We start from the raw sequence: 23,133 nt of genomic DNA, 5'->3' as shown, positions 1-23,133 counted from the left end.
GGTGTCCCACACTGTTCAAATCAGTCTCCAACTGTGGGCAAAGAAAGTTCTCAGGCTTATCGAGACACTTTTTGTAATAGTGCTCTCGCCAAAGACAAATGGACCATACACCTTTTCCCATAAAACTGCACAAAAGACATTACATTTTGGAGAGTTTCTCTAACATTGTACAACTTTATGTGAATGTTTTGTATTTAATATTCTCATATTATGATGGTTTATATTTCCATTTTAATGGAATGTTGCCTTGTCACTAAACACTAAGAATGGAAAAAATTGTAATCCTCCATCTTGATAAGAAAGAAATTATAGAACGGCATACGTTGTTGTTTGTCACCTTCATGAAGAGCTTGCAGGAGCTTAATTTTATATTGTTTAATGTCTAAACGTTGACACAACACAGACCAGATGGATCCTTGCTAACATGGCGAAAAAATTATTTTAACTATCTGCTGCTATCAGAAACTAGGCTAAGTATAACAGTTTAACTTTTCCCTATTTATATTTCATTAACTCCTTCCCCCCTTTGATCCCCAACCTTTGCTGTCTGTTCAATACATTTGTCAGTTATTTTGTCTACATCACATCTTGAAGAGTAAATTAATATAATATTTATTTGTTCATAGTTCCTTTGTGTATTTGATTGTATTTGTGTTTTTGTGTAGATATATAGTCATAAAAGCTAAGAAATTTTTCAAAAAATGATGTTTGTACAGCTACAAACTATTACTGATATCTTGTGGACTGTTTGGTTATCCTTTACTTCTCTTAGAATGATAAAGAAACCTGAAGTCTGTTCACAACAATGTATGAAATAAATATGGTTGCAAAACCTCAGCACTCTGTATTTCAATTTTGGTATATCTATGTTCCTTCAAATACTGATAGATTATTTCATAAATACTAAAAAGCTGTAAAATGTGAAATAGGGCTCTGAATCTACAAATTTGAGAAATTTTTTATGTTCTGATTAGCCAGATTATGTCATATTGTAGATACTGATTTGAAGTAAACTCAAGTGCTAGGCATGTTGTTTGGGAACACTGCATACACTGAAACAAAATATTGAGCGTGACTCATAGGAATTTATGGTTTATTTAGTAAAGTAAAATCTTGTCAATGCATGATTAATGCGATTTTCAGAAATCAAAAACCGAAAATTTTTTGATGGCCAACATTAACTTCTTCAGCTATAAAAAGTTGCATGAGAAAATTTCTTATTTCGATTTCACATTTCTCCAATTTTCTAAAAATAACAGATAATGTACAATTAGCATCTGATAAGTGAAAGGACTGAAAACCACAACAACAAAGTGAAATTATTGTTAGTGTATTTGTAATTAATGTTGTTGTGCCAAACTGTGTAAATTTTACGAGCAAAACAAAAGACAGAATGTGACATTACTAGGAGATCAGAATGGAATTATGATTTATAGTACAAAGGTATTCAGGAAGCTTTCAACTAAAGTAAACCAAAACAGTTTGAGTTCTCACCAGTTCAGAAATAAATTGGTAATTTATAACAGTAGCCAAGCTTCCTGCAAATCATCTGCTTATCTTAGTTCAAGGACTAAAACAGTCTGTTAGTTGCAGACCATGTAGCAGTACACAATATAGAACTATATAAGAAGTAGTTGTATACTGAAGACAGGACGCTGTAATTAATATGTAGGTAACTATTTTCTTTGCATACTACCTATTTAATCAAGTAGACATGAATGTATTGGTAGGATGTAAATAACGAATATTTGACATAGCTGAGTGGAAAGTAGCTTTCATCAAAGTAGCAGATTTTGTGTTTTTAAATTTAGCTGGAATGAACGCAAGTGGAATTAAGCAATACATTAACAGTTTATTATTAATCTTGATTCAGATTCTGCTTCCATGATCAATTTTCAATGCTGTTTTTTACTCAGTCCACATCCCCAAATGTTCCTGTTCTAGATGGGATCTACAGAACATGATGACTGAATAGATCATTGCCTACAGCAAACTGTATTTATATCTAAACCGGGCTACAGCTCTTTTCTGCAGATGACATCTACCTTAAATAGAACTGCCTTACCTTCAGTATGCTATGCATGCTGTGATACTATTAATTCTTACTTCTTCCAGTGGCAGACTCCTTTACAGTATGAAAACTAAAGCGCTTACTGTTTGTGTCAATAATGTCTATTAGTTTATAAATATGTGACATCTCTTTCTCCCTCTATTCTCTCCTGCTCTCTCTGTCTCTCACTCTGTATCTCTCATATGTGTGTGTGTGTGTGTGTGTGTTTGTGTGAGTGAGTGTGTGCATGTGTGTGTGTTTGTGTGTGCATGTGTGTTGTGTGTGTGTTTGTTGGGACACTAGCAACAGATTTCATCATTCAGCTTAATCACAAATTATATATAGTTACACTCCATACATATATAATTATTATAATTGTAATTAAACTTTCCCTATGTAAAACGCCATAACATGGAATCTAATTACTGTACAAGGACCAAACTTGGTAGTGGTAATGTGAAGGACATGGGGAAGAGAAATAATTCAAAAGAAATTCGATTGAAGCACTTTTAATGAGCTGCTATGGCATAGCATACCATTACCTACCAGTACCATTACTGCTACAGAAAGGATTCAACATGGTGCTTATCAGTGAACAGAAGGGTCTGAAAGCGCAAGAATGCATTCTGCACAGCAGAATGAAGCATGTCTCTAAGTATGTTGTTACCTCTCCTGATATGCTGTGCTTCAGATCAACACATTCCCCTGGTAAACCCTGTCCATCAGGTAGACCCACAACCAGAAATTACAGGGATTGAGATCAGTTAATCGTGCCAGCCAAGCGTTGGGAAACGATCAGCTGATAGTTTGATCGTTTCCAAATTTGTTTTGGAGAAGCAGGTGAATTTCATGAAAAATGTGCGGTGGAGCTCTCCTGTAGGGCGAATATGATATGCTGGTGAAGCATATCGCAGTGAAGCGGCCATCTTGGCTCCTCCAGAGCTAACCTCTTCAAAGAAGAATGGGCCAATGATGAACGTAGCTGTGAAGCCACACTCTATGGTGACACATTCAGCATACAAAGGGACTTCATTCTTAGTGACTGGGGGTGAAGATCCCCACCCTCGGCAGTTCTATTTGTTAACCTCACCCATCAGAGACACATGAGCTTTTTTTCTTTCTGTAGGATGGTCCAGGGCGAGCCTCATCAACTTCAATCCTTGTGAGAAAGTGGAGGGTGAAATCAACACTTAGTTGTGCGTTCTGTTGTGCAAGCTGCTGTATGATATGGATCTTGTATAGATACCATTTTAGAATGGTTCGAAGCACTTTCTGTACAGTGGACCACAGGATGTTCAACTGTTGTGACGCCACAGGCATATTGCCTGACGATCGGGAATTGCGCGCTGTGTTGGCTGCCATGGCAACAGTGAGTTCATGAACCATCTCTGGTGCAACCAGTCTTTGGCCTCTACCCAGAGTCACGCCTAGTTCTGTAGTTGATTCAGACTTCTTCATCACGCTCCGCACAGCAGATGGAGAAAGAGGACCTTTCCATAATCGTTTCAACCAGCAGCTGCAGCATTTATGTTGTTTTGGAAATATAGCCTCACCAATAATGCCCTGCTCCTTTCGTTGAGATGTCAACAAGTACACTACGGTTGATCAGTTGTGTGAGACTATGAGTCATGGTGACTAATCACAGCACCTGGTGGTCATAGTTGGAACATGTTTGGTGGCGCTGTGACACTTGGAAATCATTCACCCCATACCCTAGACATTAATGCTACCAAGTCTGGTATTGTGCAGTAATTAGTTTCCATATTATAACATGTTAAATAGGGAAAGTTTAATTATAGCCACCCAGTACATTATCAGAATGTGAAATATGGGGATAATTGTAAGAAACATGTCCAAACACACATATTATGTCGTATCAGAATACAATCCTTTTGTAAAATATAAATACAGACAGCTATATCTCGAAACAATGGATAAAAGTGCACAGTCTGAACAATTAAAACTTTATTGTATGGAAGTGACATCAAAATAATTCACAAGAAATGGTAACAAAAGAAGGTAATGACAATTAATATTTATTTGCTTTTATTTTTACAATTGTAACTAGTTTGAAACAGTCATCTCAGAGCTGATGAAAAAGTTTCGTTAACCACCTTTATTTTGTTTAATTTTTAAGTTTTAGCTCTCTTGCATCATTTTTGCAGTTGTATAAATTTTCTGTTTTGAAGCTAGAAAATATCGAAGAAGATGCTTCCAGTTATGAAAATTAAGAGACAGTATAATGGCATGTGATGAAGCTCTGTATGTGTAGGTATGTGGCCTATCAGGAAACAGACCTTGAATCTGAAACAGAGAAATGGCAAAATTATAGACCAGACATAAGAAAAGAAAGAAATACTGATAAAAGCAGACTTTATGTACTGGAATATACAAACAACTGTTAACAGTATTCCATCAGTTTTTGGAAGGGCATCTGGGATATTATTAACTTTTGTACCACTAATTTAGTTGACAACCATTCAGCCATTCGCAAGCTTGGAGTAAATGCGGAATCATTAGAGGTAACAGTGTTGTTAATATGAACGTCAGGCCCAGAAAAAACTTTTTGTCCCTAAGAGTAAACCAAAGCAAGTACAGAGTCAGTGAATCCACAGTGCTTAAGAAGTATTTCGTTAGTTATTACATATGGCATATGTTGGTATGACAAGCACTAAGGACCTAGAATAATACTTCCTATTGAACAACAAACATGAAATAAGGGATTGACATGACTTGTTTCAGCTGGAAATCCTCATCTCGATTGAGCAGATAGTCTGTTAATTTTATATCCACAGCTTTCTTCACTGCTGAATATCAAATACTGAATATCAATACTGTGACCAGTATTTTAGCTTTCCCATTATCCATGGAATGACCAGTAGATATACAGTTATCAGCCACTGTAGATTTGTTGGGCTGTGGCAAGTGAGTGTATTGCTTGTGTTCAATGCAATGCCCTGTTGAAATGTGTGTTCTTTGTCCTACTTACCATTCACGACACTCACAAGGAATTTGATAGATACCTGCCCTTTGTAAAAGTAGTTCATTCTTCGTAGATAACGGAAGAGCTGCTGTCTTGGCTGGTGGTAGGAAGATCACATTTACTTTATGTTTCTTCACTATTCTTCCAAATTTTGAAGTACTATTTCTCACATTTGGCAGAAAGGCTGTAGATTTTACACATCTTCTTCTTGCTCTTCATTTGGTTGCTCTGGCGTTTTTACTTGGAGATTTTATTACTAGGTTAAAAACTTGGGAACTTACAGGTGTGATTTATTGTTCAACTTTTCTTGTTCACCATACTACTTATTGTTGATTCTCTGTCATTAATTAGGAGTATGTTTGAAGAAGATATAACAGTATTTTTAAAGCATGCACTGATACCCACCTACTTTTTGCTTGAGAACCAATAATTGAATAGACTGAGGTTGTGCCACTGTCAGTCCTCTCTCTTCCGTGATAGTTAATTTATTTCTGCAGGATTTTGAAGGAAAAGCACTCACGTTTGCAGTTTTAGTATGCATGAAATTCCTTGACATTGTAGTGAAAGGTACATAGGACAAACAGTACACATAGCAACAGGGTGTTGCATAGAACACCAGCGATACACTCACCCACTACATCCCATATAATATGGAGCAGGTGAACACTGTATAGCGACTGGTCATTCCATGGATGATGAGAAAGTTAAAATACAGGCTTGGCCTCATCCTACTGGGATTCAGTGGTCAAGCAGCTGTGGAAATACAATTAACAGTCAGCCTGCTCAACCGAGACGAGGGTTTCCGGCTCACAAGTCATGTAAACCCCCTATTTCATGTCTGTGCTTCCGAAGGAAATATTGTTCTAGGTCTTCACTGCCTGCCATTTCATCATATGGCATCCAAAATAACTAAGCCAATACTTCTGAAGCTCTGTGGATTCGCGGACTCTGCACTTGCTTTGTTTTAGTCTCAGAGACATAAAGTTTTGTATAGGGCTGACTTTCTTGTTGCCAACATTGTTATCTTTGATGCTTGTGCATTTGCTACACAGTTTAAAGTGTTTTAAAAATCCTTCAAACGACCTACCTTGTGAATGGATGAAAGGTTGTTAGCCAAAATATAGCGCAAGAATTAATAATATCCAAGACGCAAATGATTAAAATATTCCAGATGCACACATGGAAATGATGGAAATTATGGTTATAACCAATGAAAGTGGACGAGAAATTACATATAACTTTGGGGAAGACAAGTTGAAAATTATAACTGTAAGAACTACAGAGAATCATGTCTAAGGGCAGTCAGTGATAGTATTACACTAACCGCTGCTCAGTGAAATCTGCCTTGCAGCTGTCTGTCTACAGTTTTACATAGTAGCACTAAGTTGTTTGATTTTAACATTATGTATTATCTAACTAATTTCTTTCAGTTCTGTAACCATGCGAGTGTTGCAGAAATCCATGTGAATTTACTTTGATATAAATATTTACAGAAATTATTGATTTTTAGTTATTAATTTAGTGTTGCTATGTGTAATTTTTCCTAATATTTGTTAGGCTTCTGCTTCTTTCTATCATGAATTTACGTTACATCATTCTGCTATACAAATCCTTTAATGATTAGCAAAATGGTGAAAATTAAATTTTTAATTCACTTTTGATTAAACAACTTTTCTACTTACAGTCCCATCAGTATTCAAACATAGCTGTTTGCCTTGTTTTTTATGCTTGCTTGCCTTGATTATATTATATTTCCAACTAGTTATGTAATGTATCAGAGAAATACTTACTATGTGCTACAGTCCAACAATTAACTGGATGATAAAACCAGAAAGTAGAAAATGACCTGAGTGGTGACGAGTATGGATGTAAAAAGAAAGAAAAGGGAAGCCCAGAAAAAATAATCTAATTTGGAAGATACTTGAAGATGTGTAATACTACTAATTACTTGTTACACAAACAGTATTCAGTTTATGAAAGAATTATAGGGAATTCAACATTCTAAATTATTTTGCAAGAATAAGAAACAATGTACACAAACTAGTCTTCAGTGAAAATCAAAGTCTTTCTCTTACTCTAGCTCTGTTTACAATACTTTAATTCTCATTTGTAGAAGATACACCAGGAAGCAGCTGTAAGATAAATTGTGCTCCTGATAAGTAGCACATCGATGAAGGATGGAAAAGATCCACTGTGGTTTAGTAATAAAATTCAGAGAATGGTGAGTAAGCAGAGACGCTTGCATTAACGATTCAAAAAAGTATGCACTAACGTCGACAGGCAAAAGTAAGCAGAAATTCCTGCATCCATAGCTCTATGCTTGAAGATCTATGCTTGAAGCATGCAACAACTTCCATCATCACACCTCAGTGAAAGATCTTACCAAGAACCCGAGACAATTCTAGTCATAGGTACAATTTCTTGGGGGATCGATTCAGACAACTATCAACCATTCTGGAATGGTGTGTCAGTAGCATATTCGAAAATGAAAGTTGAAATTTTGAATGTCGCGTTTAAGAAACCATTCACACAGGAGAGTTGGACAAACATACTGTAGTGTGACCATCACACAGACTCCTTATGGAAGGTATAGTAACAGGCATGTCTGGCATAGGAAAACAACTGAAAGAAGAAATAAGTATGGGCGGAATACCAGTTTGGTTGTGCAGAGGGTACGCTGTGGCAGTGCCTCCCTTACTTATCTCGAGTTCACCACAAATCTCTCGTCCAGAGCAAAATCCCAGGTGACTCGAAAAAAGCACAGATGACTCCCATATATAAGAAGTATAAAAGAATGGACCCACTTAATTACAGATCAGTATCCTTAATATGGGGTTTTACATCTACATCAGTACTCCTCAAGTCACATGACGACGTGTCTGGACTACTACTTACAGATCCCCATGCCACCTTCCATGTTCCACTCGCAATGGTGCGTGGGAAGCATAACTGTCAGTAAGCCGCTGTATCAGCTGTAATAGTTATTTAGAGAGTTGTACGTAGTCTAAAGTAGTATGTTACCCAGTTCATCCCGGAAATAACTTACTCGAAATTTCAATAGTAAATCTCTCCATGATGCATAATGCCTCTCTTGTAGGGTCTGCTCTCGCGCTGACCAAACATCCGTTAACGAAAAATGCCGCTCGTTTTGAATCTTCTTTATCTATTTCATGAGACATACCTGGTAAGGGTCGCACACTGACGATCAGGACTCAAGAATCTGTTGAACAAGTGCACTTGATGCCACATACTTAGCTAATGAATTGCATTACTCTCGTCCTGGCATCTACTTTTCCTAACATTTGTTGTATGTGATTATTCCAGTCAAGAGCGCTCTTCATAGTTACTCCTAGATATTTTTGTCATCAGTAGCATAGTTATACAGTAGTTTATTTCTCTTCCTATGTAAATTGCAGGGTTCTTGGACGTATTCTGAGTTCGAATACATCAAATTTCCTTGAGACAGAACAGCTTTTGACTACAAGTCAGATGGATTTGGAAAGTAACATTCAAGATAAACTCAGTTTCGCTTTCCTCACATGACATCATGTGAGTCATGGATGAAGGGCAGATTCCGTGTTGTTAGATTTCTGGAAAGGGTTTGCCACAGAGCCCTACTGCAGATTTTTAATGAAGGTATGAGTGTAAGGAATAGGTTCTGAGATATGTGAGTAGCTCTAACATCTCTTACCTTATAAATTCAGTATGGTGTCCTCTACAACGTTTCCTCTTCAAAGACAAGAGTATCATCAGGAGTGCCTCAGAGGAGTGTGATCGGTATGTTCTTATTCTCTCTATTCATGAATGATCTGACAGACATGGTGAGCAGCTGTTTCCTGATGATGTTGTGGTGTAAACGTTGATATCGTCATTGAGCGGCTATATGACGATACAGGGTGACTTAAGCAAAATTTATAGTTGATGCTCTAAATGCAGAAAAATGTAAGTTAACGCAGAGAAGTGGAAAAACAAACCCATGTTGTTAGAGTATAGCGTTAGTAGTGTGCTAGGCAACAGCCTTGCAGCAGTGGATACAACAGTTCCCATCAGATCACCAAAGTTAAGCGCCATGGCCGGCATTTGGATGGGTGACCATAGAGGCCACCATGCGCTGTTGCTATTTTTCGGGGTGCATTCAGCCTGGTGATGCGCACTGAGGAGTTACTCGACCGAATGATAGAGGTTCCAGTCAAAGAAAACACTCATAACGACCGAAAACGTGGTGTGCTGCCCACATGCCCCTCTGTCTGCATCTAAGCTGTGGATGACATGGCGGTCCTGGCCCTGATGGGCCACTTGTGGCCTGAAGACGGAGAGCTGCCTGACACAGCCACTTTAATCAAATATCTGTGCATAACTTTGCAAAGAAATATGGAATGGATCGAGCACATAAGGGCTGTAACAGGGTGGGTGAAAGATCGATTTCAGTTGTATTTGGCATTTACTCAAAATTTATTTTGTGTGAGCCCTCAGAGGGACGTACTGTAGATTCTTCATATGTTATTAACTGTAGACACTAATGATTTTACAGCTGATTATTGTGTTGTGAATTACCACACTATGCTGTAATTAAAAATGTATTCATATGCTTTGTAGCAGGACTGATTTTATGCTATGAATATCTTGTGCAGTTGCTTTTGCCACCAAACATGGTGAAGAATTTGATCATTTTTCCAATTAATTTTGCTAATTATACTGTTCATGGATTTTTCCATCCCTTATTAATAATTTACTTCTGTTTTACAATTATAATATTTAATAGTTTTATCCATTATGCAATGGAATTTATGTGATGCTAAGAAGAGAGTTGTTAGGAATCATACTTTTTCGTGCATTACACAAACGATTTTTCTAAAGAAAATTTTGTAACAAATATCTTATGCAAGTGAACATTTATACCTTGTTGCTCTGTTCCATGCAAGCTCTGGATGAATCTCAAGATAAATTCAATGCAGGAGATTCAGGATTCTAGAGAGGGGCAGGGTGTTGTAATTTCAAGAAAATGATTTAAAACTCAGTATTATACAGGTTTTTAAGAAGGTCTTCCAAAGTATTAAAAATACTCCATAACCTCAGGTCTATCGCCCCACCCTGCCACTCTAAAAATACCATATAAGCACCTTTGGAGCTGGGGAAAGGTGTACAGTGGCAGAAAAATAGACACTATGAGTATAATGAAGGAAATAATATCCTATTCATTAAACAACTTGCTCCATATACTAAGTCATTGCACAAATTATCAAACTAATAAATCTGATTATACTAATTATTTGTAAATTTTGTATGCAGTTAATTAACTGTTGGGCAAGGTAAGTAAGATCTCGGGAGTGGTACAGTCTGGTACCCCACAAAACAAATTTAAAATTCTCATAAGATATTCATTTTAATGGAAACATATGTTGCAAGGAAATTTGACATGTTACAATGACCAAATAGCGCAACAGATAAAATTACGTCTTTTGCAAAATTAAAAAATGATGATAATAAGTGTACATTTATTTACACCAAATCTGATTTGATAGCACAATAAACCTTAAAGAAAAAACTCCTCAACTTCTTGTAACATAACTTGAATCTTACATCAATCAAAATTTATACTTACTGATTTAAGATGCTAAAAATTATTTTACGACATCAAAAGAGTCATATAACATGAAACCAAAAATGTTATTTTCCTTTCTTTTGAGAAGGATTACAGATAATAAACTTACATCTGACAAATATAAGATACATATTTTACAACATGGAAATTCTGCGAATGATGTATCTTTTCAGGTAAAAATACTTGTAGACAAATCACTTTCGACGGAACATATTTGAATAGATTCTTCTTCCACCACTTGAAACGGCGAAACACAGTACAGGAAATAGCAGAGTGACACTTGTAAACAATGTTCAGAAAGGTTCTTGACATGAAAACACACCAATCACCATAATAAATATGCAGTCAGATTCTCCTGACACAGAAACCGAGAACACTTAGTAATAACTGTAAATGAGTCACTGTAATTACTACCATTATGTGAAATATAGAGTGAAATTTTAAGGAAAGCACCTGAAAAGACAACAGATCATGGCCAGAGAACGTAACTGAGCGTACAAAGCTTACCTTGATATTGTTTTAGATTAAACAATAAAACCAATAGCTCACAGAGAAGGGGCAGGTCAATCAATTGTAACTGCACCCAGTGTGTGTCTATAATTGGAGCATGACCAGGAGCCAAGTAATAGTGCTCAATGTTTGAAACCCATGTCCTCACCAGTGAGAACAACTGGATGCAGATGGTCTGACACAGCTGTAATCCTGACGTATAACATTGTCCTTCTGCCAGCAACGAATCAACTCCAAAATGATTAGGGGCGTATATTGTAGAAAACAAAAATATTTCTTGGCTGTACATCCATGCAGTGCCCCAGAACCAAAATTCACTGGTAGCACGTGCTCATGAGTCTAGCAGTACTGACTGTCAGAGCCTCCTCCTGGTGGGAGACTCACATAGTTCTCCATAGGCTTGGAGGCATTGCCTTCCTGGAGTCAGCAACAAAGATCATGAGGCACATTACCCAAAGATCTTTAGTATGACAAGGCAGATTACTTTGATACAATGGGATCGATCCAAGCCAACCACAGCTCAAATTTGCTTTCATTGGTGCTTGGGGGCAGGTAGCTGTCATGTACCTGTCTATATCTACATCTGTGTACATACTCCACAAGCCATCATGGCAGAGGCACCTCATACAACTACCAGTCATTCCTTTTCCTGTTCCAGTCACAAAACAAAGCAAGTTAAAAACGATTGCCTATATGATTCTATATGAGCTCTTATGTCTTGTGTCCTTTCTATGCAGTCGTTATATGTGATGACACCAATCAACAATGTAAGTTGGTAGCCTGCATGAGCACATGGTGCTATATTGGCACTAGTCACCAAGCACAAGTTACACATTCAGCAAAACCCCAGGCGACTGATAGGGATGGAAACGTATTCGTTACATCTTGTTGATAAATTTTATAGTCTATGAAGGGGATAACAGACAGCATTTTGACTATGGAAACAATCAACATGGGGAGGACTGGAATGAGTGTTTCAGTGGCTGCAACTATAGTAGAAGGTACTATGGAAATTTCAGGAATGGGCTACAGAATAATAGAGGAGAGAGAGAGTACAAGAATTCTAGAAACGAAACACAAAATGGCAAAACGATACGAGATTACAGTAGGAATGACGGAAGTAGAAACTGGGTTAGAGGTTTAGATGGTAGAAATAGAAGATGGGATGGGGCAATAGAATGCTTCTGCATGTAAGACCATATGATAGAGTGAATCAGTCAGAAAACAAAATATAGCCACAACGAGGATCCATGACTGGTGTGAGACAAACATGTAACCAGACAAGCAAATTTTGCCATAATGATAGCAGAAATTATAATCAGAGTTGTCAACAACAAAACTTTGGGACAGTACACAAAATGAATTGGTTTGAATTCAGTAGAAAATTCTGGAACACCACAAGGGAGAATTATTTAGAAGAGAATAACAAAAACAGGAAAAAGATGAAAATCCACATATGTATATTGGGATTGTTGAGATTTCCATAGTTGCACTGAGAGTGATACAGGAAAGAGTGAAGAGGGAGAGAAAGATAGGTGACTGTTTAACGAAGAAGAGTATGATGTAGTGGTCAATAATGCTAATGTGCAGGATGTTGATTACCTGGCACAAAGGAGGCAAACTATTAAAATAATGTTATACAACTTAATTATAATGGGAAGTGATGCTGATGATTTTGAAGTCAGTATTGGTGCTTATGTTGACACAAAGGAAGGTGAGGTTTTGAATTTAAATGATGTAGAAGATGATGTTTCTTACAATGAGAACAGGAAAGACATAGTTAATAGGGTAACTGTATCTGAAAAGAAGCTACTGCCTCTTTGTGAGTCACAAGTCATGAAGAGATTAGAAAATGATAATCAGGATGAATTAAATCAGTCTGGAATGTGCTTGAGCTTGGAAGACGACAAGGAAAGTTTTTGAAGCGTATTGTTGAAGCACAATGGAAATAATGTTGATAGGGAAGAATTCTGGAAAAGAGTAGAAAAATATAGTGGTTTGGAGACATAGGATACAATAAAAAACGAGTTTAGTGAAAAATGGGGAACAACTACCGGTAGTAGTTTGTTTAGTTTCCAACCTATGGTAGAAGCCTGGTTTAAGAATCACGAAAGAAGATCGTACATTTGGAAGAAACATGGAAGGTTTCAGATTGTTTATGTATGGATGAGACACCAGATTTGATTTTAGTTTCATAACCACGTTACCAGGGTAACACAATGTACTGTGTTGTACAGTCACTGTTGGTAACAATCAGCTTTGCGTATATACGAAATAGTTGCAAGGAGGCATTCTAATTGTTGCAGGCTACTTTTGGACAACGTTATGTTCTGTTCATTATTGTGTAAACTTTGCTATCGTGAACCTCAACTCTGGATTCTCATTGATGATGAACTGGAACTCCCTAAATCTGAATACAGCAGATTAAGCTATGAAGCTGAAGTGCAGCATGGTAGAACGTTTTTGTCTATTGTTGAGTCTACAGATTTCAGCTATCAAGATTCTACAGAAAAATCATTCCTAGTAAAGAAGATGCTCTGCTTCAGATAATGAAGATGTTATTGGTACGTGCTTGTAATGACGCTGCAGTTGAAAAATAAACATTTTATAACAGTAGCGATAAAGATGACAAGAGCTGACGAAAACAATAAATCGACTGTGTGTTCCATAAGTATTCTATGTGGGAAGTCTGGAACGAAATTGCATGGGGAACTTTTTGGGCAAGAAAGTTGCTCAAGCAAAATATTTTGTGGGAAACGGTTGGTTCAATACTTACAACAAAACTTCTTTCTTTAAAAGACGTCTTCAAGAGTATACTTACAGGAGAAATGTGTGAAACCAACAGGAACGCAAATCAGGTATTCAAAAACTATAACATCAGTTCAGAAGGAGCAGCGAAAGTATGTAAGCCATTTTTTTTACAGCTGAAGTATTTCATGCATACAGTGTTATACTGATACAGTTGGCGTAAGATTCTCTAACACTGAACATACAAAGGAAACATGAAAAACTGCATTCCCATTGTATTGTGCAAGCTTATTCCTCAAGATTTTTGGCAGATAAGCAGATTTATGAGATTTGACAATTTGAACAACAGGACTGAGCGTTTGAAAATTGACAGAGCTTCTGCAATATGAGACATATTTGAAATACTGCATTAAAATTTTCTTGAAAACTATGTGCCTTCTGATTGCCTCACTGATGATGATCAGCTTTTTTCTTACAAAGGAAAGACGAAATTTACTCAATAGGTGCCCTCAAAACTAGCCAAATATGGCTTGATCGTTTGGTGGATTTGCGATTCGCGAAATTCTTGCCCAATAACTGACCAAATTTATACAGGCAAAACTGCTTCTAAAAGAGAAACTAATCAAGGTCAGAAAGGAATAAAAGTATAATTTTGCCATTTCGAAGGTACTGGCAGAAATATAGCCACTGACAATTTTTTCACAACTCTACCATTAGCAAGACTGTTGATGACTGCGATTTGTCCACAGTTGGTACTGCGAAAAGAAACAAACCCTATATACTGCCAGAAATGCAGCCTTCCTCTTAACTCAAAAACTGTTGTCCGTATTTGGATTCAATGAAGACAACGTTTCTCCCTGTTCATATGTTACAGAGAAGAAGAATTTATTTATTTCAAGATTCTGGTAGCGGTCACTTTTTATTTTATGCTTAATCTAACATAATGCAACACTTTTCGAACATGTTCTGTTCATCTTCAGGTGTTTGTACATACATACATACATACATACATATAGAGAAATGTTACTTAAAAATAAACAGTCTTAAACTAGATTAATCTAGAACTCGTTGTCCATTGTTTTTTTACTGTAGCTGCTGGTGTGGCATTTGGGGGGGAAGGAGGGGGGCAGTGTGTGGCTAGAAACCGAAATCAGTGATGTCTTCTGTTGGTTTTCTTCCTTGTGGTTGACTATGTATATCACAGCCTGTAGAGGATGCAGATAGATTTGTATCAGTTATGTGTTAAGAAAATAGCGTGAAAGGCCTTCATATGACAGTTGATCACTTACAATTTCATCATCTTGCTGCTTTACTTGCATCACTGGTGTAATGGCGGAGCTGTTGATTGATATTACACTATTGCACATTATATTTTGTCACTGACTGCCAACGTAATTCTCTGCACAAATTGTCTCGACGTTATACACACAACACAAGATGGAGGACTGTAGCATGTGAGTCTGCATCGATTATCGAGATTTTGTATCAGTATTCTTGGTACTGGCAGATTTGTAGTCAATTATTTACATTGACATATCTTGAATCTATTGAGTTAGAACTAGTTTAAGACTGTTGAAGAATTTTGAGTTTTTGAATTCTGTTATTTCATTAAGAATGTCATCTCCATTCTTTGTGTTATCTATGAAAATTTACATTTCTTCCATGATATCCATTCTTTTACCTTTTCTATTTTGTGTAAAATTTCGAGGTTGTCTTCGATTTTTAAAGGGTGGTCTGTGTATTTAATGTGAGTTGCTACTGCTGATATGTTACATTTATCAAGCCTGTAGCAGTCTAAATGTTATTTGAATCGGGTTCTGAAGTTTCTGCCTGTTTGTTTATTACACTGGCTGCGTATTTTGTAAATACCAGATGCATCAAGAGTTGTATCTGGTGGTTTTATATTGTGAATAAGCTTCCTACTTAGGTTGTTGTTGGTGCTGAAGCTGATTTTTACTTCTGTGTGTTTGAATAGTCATGATAATTTGTCAGATACTATTCCAAGATATAGAATTTTTATATATTCGACTGCTGGGACACTGTCAATTGTGAGTGTAGTTTGATGTTGTTTGTTCAGTTTATTTTTTATCTGTTGTGACATGGTATTAATTAGAGGAGGGTCATATCCATAGTTCATTGCAGTATATGTTATGGTTTCTATTTCTTGTTGGAGTTTGTATGTTGAAGTGGAAATTTGTGTGCTCTATACAGCACTGATCTATAAGCAGCTTTCTTGTGGGAGGAGGGATTTGTTGAGGAGTGTGGTACAATGGTGTCAGTGCCAGTAGGTTTTCTATAAACATTGACAGCTGCCTTTTGGTTCTGTTTTAATATTTTCATGTCAAGGAAAGGTATGGTGTTGTCTTCTTCCTGTTCGAGGCTGAAGTGAATATTTTTATGCAGGCTACTGAATTTGTTAGAAAGGTTTGTCACTTCATCCTCTGTGCCATCAAATAGAATGAGGGTGTCACCTACATATCTCTTATAGAATTTAACTTTGCTTGTGATGTTATCACTTAGTGTTAGAATTTTATTTTCTATATGGTTGATAAATATTTCAGCTAATAGGCCACTGAGAGGGCTGTCCATTGCTAGTTATTGGTCCTGCTTGTAAATTTTATTGTTAAAAGAGAAGTAATTATGTAAGAGCACTAGATTAAGCACATCTACAAGTTCTGTGATTTCTGGTTTGTTCACTGTCTTGTTTCTCTGTAGGTTCATTCTTATTATCTCAACTGTTTCATCTACAGGTATACTGCTATAAAGGTTAACAATATCTAGGGATATAGGCTTGGCTTGAGGTGGTACTGTCAAATTTTTCAAACTGTTACTAAGTTCATAGCTGTTATTTATGGAATATGGTTTTTCAAATATGTATTTTTCTACAAGTATGTCATTTAGTTCTCTCATTAATTTGTAGGCTGGGCTATTAATTGAGTTCACAATAGTCCTGATAGGTGTGTTGGTTTTATGGACTTTTGGTTGTGCTCTGAGTTTGAGGGCTATGGGGTTCATCACAATAAGGTCTTGTACTTCATTCTTAGTGAAAAGGAAGTTACTGCTGTTGAGGCATTTTCTTATTTTAGATTGAAACTTTGGTGTGGGGTCAACTTGGACTTCCAGCATGTGGTTGGTTTTGCAAAGAATTCAAGTGTTATGTGTAAATAATCATCATTAAACATAATAACTGTTGTGGAACCTTTATCGGATTTTAGTGCCAGGGCATTATGCTTCTGTGGTTTCTTATTCATTGATTGAAGTGCATTTATTTCAAAGTTGTTTGTTTTTGTTGCTTTTGTGGTTATGTGTTTCTGTATAATTCTAGTAGCCTTGTGGTCTAGTACCGTTTGTTCAGTGTCATTAAGTTTTGCAAAGTCACTGGCTATCTTTAGTGAGCATATGGTGTCTTTTATGTTTTTGTGATTCATGCTTGGATTTATATTATGCTTCAAACCGTTATTTAGTAGCGTCATTTCTGTGTGACTGAATTGAATGTTAGTTGAATTTACAACTGTTGGGAAATTCCTTTGTGGATGTTACTATTCTTATTTACCTATTTATCGATAGGCAGCTTGTTTCTCTTTCTCAAATTGTCAAGCTTCTTTTGATGAGTGCTGTTAATTTTATTATATGTGTTTTTATTATGTTTCCAAGGATATCATGGAGTAAAGGGAGCTGTGCTGGATGTGCTAATAACATTAATTCCAGTTAGATGCTGTAAGCTAATCAGTTGAGGTCTTCTTTCTTTTTATATAACTGTTTTACTTCACATCTTAGCCAGAACTTCTCACCTCTAGCTTTAGCAAGTTGTGCTAAGCTAGATTTACAGTTAGTCTTAATGTTCACATATTTATGTAGTATGTTTTCGTGTAGACTGTTTCTGTTGAATTTTATATCAAGATATGTTTTAAGTAACTTTAATCTAATGTTTCTGTATGTACAAAATACCTTCACCACTTGGCTGGTTGAATCATAATTATTTTCAGCCATAATGGCTATGTTTGTTAACCATGACTGTGTGGTATAATTATTTATTTCAAGTTTCTGCTACCAGTTACTTTTCATTTTATGCTAAATCTAACATAATGCAAAGTGTTTCAAACTTGTTCTGATCACCTTCAGGCGTTTATACATACATACATATAGAGAAACGTTACTTACATATAAACAGTCTTAAACTAGATTAAACTATAATTTATTGTTTTTCACTGTAGCTGCTGGTGTGGCATTTGGGGGAAGGAGGGGGCAGTGTATGGCTAGAAATCGAAATCAGTTCTAATGTTATCCACAATGCATTATGGTGCATCAACTTCTGGCATTGTTTCTAAGCCAGATGTTTCACATTATTATAACAGTACAAAAGGGGGCACTGATAATATGGTCAAGTTGTGTTCTCATTACATTGTAAGAAGGAAGACACAGAGGTGGGCGCTAGCATTTTGTTTACAACATTCTGGATACAGTTTGCTTAGTGGCATACATTATTTACACAGAAATTAATCCTCAAGCAAAAAATATGTCACACAGACACAGACTGTTCCTACTGGATCTGGGAAAAAAATTGGCAATTTCTTCCATTATCTCTAGATCATAAAATCCTAATTGCTTGAGAAAATTTTCTCTGAAATAGGATAATGACTGCATGATGGGAGAACATCTAATTCTTGTTCATGAACAAGTGGAGGGTAAACCAAAACAAGATGATTCTGGCTGCTCAAACTTGTTGGTGACTGTTTTGTATGCGTAGCTAAGTCACACAAAAGGAATAGAAAACAAAAAAAAGTGGCTAAAAATGTAAAAAACCAATATGTGATGAGCACTGGATTAGAACCACAGGATGTGGACCATGAGTAGAAAATAATTCCAAGTTTTTATTTCCACTGTGAAGAGTTGCAAATTTAGAATTTGCATGATATTATGTAATTTACTGTATCACATATAGTTAACAATTGTATATTTAGAAAACATTTATGATTTTATGGTTGTGTTATTACTCAGTTGTCTAATAAATAATAAAACTATGAATACGTGAGCTGCACACTTGTTCTAATAGAGATAACCCAAACGTAGTGCATTATGTTCCTTCCCATTTAATTGCTCTTTTTTAAAAGTATTTAAATTTTGCTTTCATTATGACATTTATAAAGATGCAAATAAGGAATATCATTATAGAAAACTTTGACAATGTTGACTGGAATAATTTCTTTCAAACTTTGAAGGTGTGAGGTGTAAAATATAAGGAGTGATAGGGTATTACCAGGTTGTGTAGAAACCAGAAGACAATCATATAAGTCGATGTGCATAAAAGAGAAGCAGTGGTTTGGAAGGGTTTTAGCCTGTTCCCAATGTTGTTCAATGTGTTTGCTGAGCTTGCGTGAAATGAAGTGAAATGAAAATTTTGAGTAGGAATTATAGTTTAGGGAGAAGACATGAAAACTTTGAAGTCAACGACACAGTCTGTCAGAATCAGCAAAGGACTTGGAAGATCAATTGAATGAAATTGACTATGTCTTGGAAGGTTGTTGTTGTTGTCGTGGTCTTCAATCCTGAGACTGGTTTGATGCAACCCTCCATTCCACTCTATCCCTTGCAAGCTTCTTCATCTCCCAGTACCTAGTGCATCCTACATCCTTCTGAATCTGCTTAATGTATTCATGTCTTGGTCTCCCTCTACGATTTTTACCCTCCCCACTGCCCTCCAATGCTAAATTGGTGATCCCTCGATGTCTCAGAACATGTCCTAACAACCAATCCCCTCTTCTAGTCAAGTTGTGTCACAAGCTCCCCAATTCTATTCAACACCTCCTCATTAGTTATGTGATCTACCCATCTAATCTTGAGCATTCTTCTGTAGCACCACATTTCGAAAGCTTCTATTCTCTTCTTGTCTAAACTATTTATTGTCCTCGTTTCACTTCCATACATGGCTACACTCCATACAAATACTTTCAGAAACAACTTCCTGACACTTAAATCTATACTCGATGTTAAGAAATTTCTCTTCTTCAGAAACGCTTTCCTTGCCATTGTCAGTCTACATTTTATATCCTCTCTACTTCGTCCATCATCAATTATTTTGCTCCCCAAATAGCAAAACTCCTTTACTACTTTAAGTGTCTTATTTCCTAATCTAATTCCCTCAGCATCACCTGACTTAATTCGACTACATTTCATTATCCTCGTTTTGCTTTTGTTGATGTTCATCTTATACCCTCCTTTCAAGACACTGTTCATTCCGTTCAACTGCTCTTCCAAGTCCTTTTCTGTCTCTGACAGAATTACAATGTCATCGGCGAACTCAAAGTTTATATTTCTTCTCCATGGATTTTAATACCTACTCCGAACTTTTCTTTTGTTTCCTCTTGGAAGGATATAAAATGAAAATCAACAGAAACAAAACAAATACAATGGAATGTGGTCAAATTAAATCAGGTGATGCTGAGGGAATTATATTAGGAAAAGAGACACTTAAAATAGTAGATGAATTTGGTTATATGGGCAGGAAAAGAACTGATTATGGACGAAGTAGAGAGGATATAAAATGTAGTCAGACAATTAAAGAAAAAGCATTTCTGAAGAAGTGAAATTTGTTAATATCTAGTAGAGAAGTCTTTTCGGAAGGCATCTGTCTGGAATGTAGACATTTATGGAGAAACATCGACGATCAACAGTTTAGACAAGAAGAGACAATAAGCTTTTGAAATGTTGTGCTACAAAAGAATGCTGAAGCTCTGGTAGGTAGATCATGTAAGCAATGAGGAAATACTGAATAGAGATGAGGAGACAAGACATCTGAGACAATATTTTACTTAAAGAAGGATTGGTTCCCAGGACACATTCTGAGACTTCAAGGGATCACAAATTTAGCCCCTCAGTCAATACCTATAACACCTGTTTAACCTGTAACATGGTTGACATACCAATTTGCTCGCACTCTCCCATAATATGGCAGCTGTGGGCAAGTCAACTGGAACCTCTTTTTATGCTCTACTGACAATCTCAATGAATACTCTTAAAAATACATCAAGCACCCTCTTCTCAGCCACCCCAAAAAATACTTCATTCACCATAAAATTCTACCCTAACTTGTATGTACAACCATTGATCTTTCTTATCCTACCCACAAATTCTTCTAACGATTCCACAGGCTTCTTTGTTACCATGGCCAACTGTTCCTGAAATGTCTGATGCCGCTCTGCTTTGTAAACCTTTGAACTAACTCCATTCTAAATTCTCCAAATGTTCCAACTAATTTGACAGATTCTTTATAACCAAATAAGCTTCTGCTTCTCCCTTTAATCTTAGTATTGCTGCCCAGAAACGTTCTGCATCAGACTACCCTCCATCTCTACCAAATTCATAAGCTCTTCCACCAGTGCTTGCACATCCTCAGTTGATTCAGCAGAGAAAGAGCAACTACACTTGTTGCTGACAAATCTATACCTCACTGTGACGACTGTCACTCCAATAGACCACCTAACTCCATATTGTCCGTCATCTATTGTGCTACCTTTTTCAAAAAAGTGCTAAGTGCCTCCAGTTCAAATACACCTTGTGTCTTTGACTCCAGCGAAGATATGTAATTCACGGCACTCATTTTGAAACACCAGTAATTACAGGACACACAAAATAAAATATATTAACTTAATTTTTAGTTCTAATCATTAACCATTTCGATTCATGGCAGTACCTAGCCATATGCCATAATACTTACATGTGAAACACACTTCTGATTTCCTACATGGTACTGAATGATCTAAATTGCACAGCATACATTTGAGAGGTACTCATAGCTTCTTTTCCTCTAAAGTGTGACAAATCCACGGACACCTTACTTTTAACAAAATTTACCTTACAAAGTGCATGGCAGTGAAGCCTCCTTTCAGTGACCAAGATATGCTGAACAAAGTAATTAAATGTCTTGATTTATCATACTGCAGCTGTAGTTTCAAACACTGTGCTGAAAAGATGATGTCATTACTGTAACACTAGTGAATATATCTGTTGCTGTGGAGGTGCAGGGGGACACTGTGCAATGCCAGTCAAACAGCCAAGAAACCCAAATCACTTTATTATGGCTTCCCACTCTGATTCATTACAATGTGTGTGTGTGTGTGGGGGGGGGGGGGTCGCCCAGCAATGCTGACAGAGCATGTTACACAACTTCTTCTGCGAGCACAACTCAGGTTATGGTGGCTAAGGTTGGCTGCACCTGCATGTGTGGCAGCATGTCTTGCAGCTCTTAGTTGATCAGCAGGCAGCAACAGGTGACATGATGGCTGTAACACACTTAACTCCTGTTGATGGTAGACGTGGTGATTCATGGTATTGGGTGGGTCCAGTGTTGTCAGAGCTCTGCACTTCATGAACTCAGGGAGAGCTGCTCTGTTACTTTGGCATTCTGGATGGCACCCTAATTGGCACAGCCACCATGGTGGCAGAGCTGGAATACTGACATGAGTTTAGTACAAAATCGCTAGTATTTATATGTTCTCAGGCTGTGCTAGCTTGGGCTTTGCTATTCCTTGCAGTATATATACTCAACACTTCTGTGGCTCCCAATGTGGAAAGGGATCCACCTCCTTCCACTTAGGCACTGTTGTGTCAACTGATTCTACACTTTACCAGGTTGGCTAACATTGCAACGTGGCAAAGGCTGCATTATATTTAGTAAGACATAATGTCTGCACACACCTGCAGATGGTGACAGTGCAATCTACTTCTTACTTGAGTGCTTCTGGCCGACTGTAGTCGACGTGCTACAAACACGTCTTTTGCGCCACATGTTGTAATGGTGTGGAATGAATCATTTTACATTCACATAACAAATAGATTTGTAAATATGGCTATGTAGTGAAAATTTATATGTTTTTTGTTGTTATTAAACGTGCAGATATGAGTTAGTAATTCCTAGTCTCCAACTTTTACACATTATAGCAGCAGAAATTCTTGTGACTCCATATCTTTCCTGGCGTCTAATTGGTTGTATTCATGTCAGGTCTCCAGCTGGAACAAATTGTCATCTGGACACACTATTTCGGTGGTCCATCTGGCAGCTGTCTTCAGGTGACTAGGCTGTCGTACTATCTCTTCAGAACCGAAATCAACCATGATGCAGCGGTCCCTTTATACACCAACTGTGGGCATTCGTGCCTTTCTAGGGGCGCATATCTTCAAAAACAGGAAGAATTTTAAAGAAACAGAGTTCTGCTGGGCTCAGTAAAGGATGATTTGGATTTG

This window comes from Schistocerca gregaria, chromosome 4 (assembly GCF_023897955.1).
Source record: "Schistocerca gregaria isolate iqSchGreg1 chromosome 4, iqSchGreg1.2, whole genome shotgun sequence".
Classification (NCBI taxonomy): Eukaryota; Metazoa; Arthropoda; class Insecta; order Orthoptera; family Acrididae; genus Schistocerca; species Schistocerca gregaria.
Note: the sequence above shows the minus strand (reverse complement) of the source record.